Source organism: Siphateles boraxobius, unplaced genomic scaffold, assembly GCF_051911475.1.
Source record: "Siphateles boraxobius isolate OS27281-9 unplaced genomic scaffold, OSU_SipBor_1 18, whole genome shotgun sequence".
Taxonomy (NCBI): Eukaryota; Metazoa; Chordata; class Actinopteri; order Cypriniformes; family Leuciscidae; genus Siphateles; species Siphateles boraxobius.
Window position 1 is genome coordinate 10,250,252 of NW_027508788.1, and position 235 is coordinate 10,250,486.

Below are 235 nucleotides of genomic sequence, written 5' to 3' on the forward strand. Positions count from 1 at the left end.
ACTGTCGGTCAGAGAAGTTGGCTGAGTATCAATAATTCATTGTCTTTTAATTGTGTTTTTTACCTTTAAATGTCAGACTGTACCGTACGAAGGAATGCAAGTGATATTAAGATCAATTGGCCACAGCCAAACCCAGCAGTACATTGTTCTTTACTTTCATTGTTATACTGCAAAGTGTTTCAGACATCACAACATAGAAGAAGATGAAGAAATCAAAGACTCTTGATAAAACATA